At 36.9% G+C, this 2,661-nt stretch overlaps 1 protein-coding gene across 1 annotated transcript in view; it reads left to right on the forward strand.

Annotated features, from left to right (window-relative positions):
- LOC122250681 (uncharacterized) overlaps positions 1-2,151 on the forward strand; it is a 4,343-nt gene extending 2,192 nt beyond the window's left edge. The window contains exon 2 of the mRNA XM_043012236.2: positions 1-2,151. This exon is cut by the window's left edge and continues 944 nt beyond it. The gene's annotated coding sequence lies outside the window, so the exon portion shown is untranslated.
- The last annotated feature ends 510 nt before the right edge of the window (positions 2,152-2,661 follow it).

The raw sequence follows: 2,661 nt of genomic DNA on the forward strand, positions 1-2,661 counted from the left end.
ACACTCCTCAGTGCTTTAGCTGCATGTGATGTTGATCAGAATGTATCAGTTCAGAATCAGTTTAGTGTCTCGGGTTACTCTTGGATGAGATTGTCCAGTTAGTGCATTTATGTTCTTGGAAATTGGATGAACACTTTTCAACTGGTGTTAGAGGATCAGAATGGCATAAAATGTACCTGAATAGAATAAATGTTATGTATAAATTATGTTTTCATGTATTTTAAATGGCCATACTACATTAACCCATTGCAGACGGGTGTCATAACATACATGATGCACAAGTTTTTGGCCTGAAGGTGGGTGTCATGGCATAACGACATTGGGCGAGAATGGACCACTGTGTTTCTTTATTGTTTTAAGACTGATGATGACAATTGCAATTATAATTACTGTAATTTTTGGGGTATTCAACAAATTGGGTTTAGTTTAAAATTCCAATCTTAGATGGCACTACTCTCTCCTACCACCAGCAGAAAAGAGAGCAAGCACTACCTTCAGTGGGTGATAACGTAGCAAGGTGTCCATCTCCTGTTGTATAGTACTGACAGTGAAGGATGTGCAGGCAGAATGTGAAGAGTAAGGTGACCAGGTCCAGTGTCTACAATGTACCCCTGTATGGCTACCTTGTACTGAGGTACTAGCAGACATAGGCACAGGTTTCCATCCTCTTCCCCATCTCTTCATGGTGTATTCATCAGGGATGGTCATTTCTCTTGTATTTGTTTATGAAAATACAAAGTAGATTTTTCTCTCTCATAAAAGAACAATACTTCTATCAGACTGAGTAGAAAAAACATAAAGAGCTGACATGGACTATATGCTACAACTTGAGTCTAATGCACCACTAGTGAAGCCTGTCATATGGAACATGTAAGTTACAGTACCATAAAACACCAAACAAAGATGAACACAAAAATGGCTCCAATATTATAATGATTGAATTAAAGAGAGCATGAAAGGCGATATCACAAGTGAAGCTGCCTCTCTCTGAAATAAAACCAACCTGGGGTGCCACGCTGGTGTCACTAGTGACTGTCCTGAAGTAAATATATCCCCATTTGCAATAGGTTATTTAAGATGGTCATGGCATCAGTTTTTGTTAGCCCAAGGTGATAGACTTATGTGTTTGAAATGTCTGGGCATTTCAACCATTTGGAGCCAAAACAGCCTTATCGGCAATGGGTCAGTGTACAGTTAACCTTTTGTATATATTTTTCTTTATCATAGGCTCTGCCTGTAATAATATATTAGTCTTGAAACTGCACTAAGAGGAGAAAAGGTTGAAGATAATATGGCCAAAATGTGCAAAATATAGGTTCATAGTCATCCAAACCTCTTGAATATTAGTACTCAGAATCATGATGTGTGTTTGAATCGTCATGTGTCATTTTGACTCCATTCCTGTAAATTGTATGAATCAGGTGACCTGTCTGGTGAAATGTGAAATCTATAAAGTTTTTATCATATTTTTTCTTTCTTGCTTTCTTTCATTTTTTTTATTTAGTGGAGTTAGGCAGAAAATAAAGGATTACAAAATCAGGATCACAAAGTTGTTAGACTCAGTATGTATATATCAGACATATAGTTTAGTGTCAAAGGTTTTGAAGGGAATACAAACAAATTTTCTCTCTCTCTCTCTCTCTCTCTCTCTCTCTCTCTCTCTCTCTCTCTCTCACTCACTCACTCACTCACTCACTCACTCACTCACTCATTCACTCACTCTTCCCTCTTTCCCTTCCTCAATCCCTCTTCTCCCCGCCACTTCCCTTCCTCCCTCATTCCCTCTTCCCCCTTCCCTCCCTCATTCCTTCTTCCCCCTTCCCTCCCTCAATTCCTCCTCCTCCTTCCATCTCTCCCTTTCTCCCTCCCTTATCCTCCTTTCCTCTCTCCCTCTGCCTACCAACTCCATCCCTTACTACTACTACAAGTTGCAAATGTATACAGGAAGTAGGGATGAAATCTTTATGGAGATAACCCAGAGAAACACCTGGTTTTAACTGTTAACAAATAGAGTAACAGTACATACAGCACTGTATATTATTGCATTTACTATGCATTAGATTGCCAACAAAATGAAAAGCATTGACAAGCTTATTGGAAATCATGTGTCCTAGAGATATGTATATTAAATATAGATATTTACATATGTTTTTTATGCTTTTCATTATCCTATTTATTTCATACATTTTTTATAAATTCATGCCTATTTTCTTAATGGAGAAAATATCATTCTTTACATAATGTTGATCAGGAATATTGTAAAGAATAATCTGATAAAATGCCATTATGGAACTAGACTCTTATGTACTCTTTCTCTCATTTTCATCCTCTATTCCTTCCCTTTTCCCTTCTCTCTCTATATATATCCCTCTCCCTCTGTCTATCTATATTGATATTACTTTTGAATTTAGGATATAGAAACTTGACATGTACCTTGGCATATACATACACATCATATAATTACAGATTGATGAAGTAAATGTAATTTTCTTATTTATTCTTTAGATACTATGTAAACTGATTATTTATCTCAGTCTAATAGGCACTTGATGTATATATATATATTTGATATAAATAGTCATGTAATGCTGTAAAAGTAAGATCGCCATAACCCTACAGGTGGAGGTGAATCAAGAGGGTCAGAGGGATGCCAGAGGTCCA

The sequence above is a fragment of the Penaeus japonicus genome, unplaced genomic scaffold, assembly GCF_977035675.1.
Source record: "Penaeus japonicus unplaced genomic scaffold, GWHDUDI00000001_assembly GWHDUDI00000031, whole genome shotgun sequence".
NCBI classification, from domain to species: domain Eukaryota; kingdom Metazoa; phylum Arthropoda; class Malacostraca; order Decapoda; family Penaeidae; genus Penaeus; species Penaeus japonicus.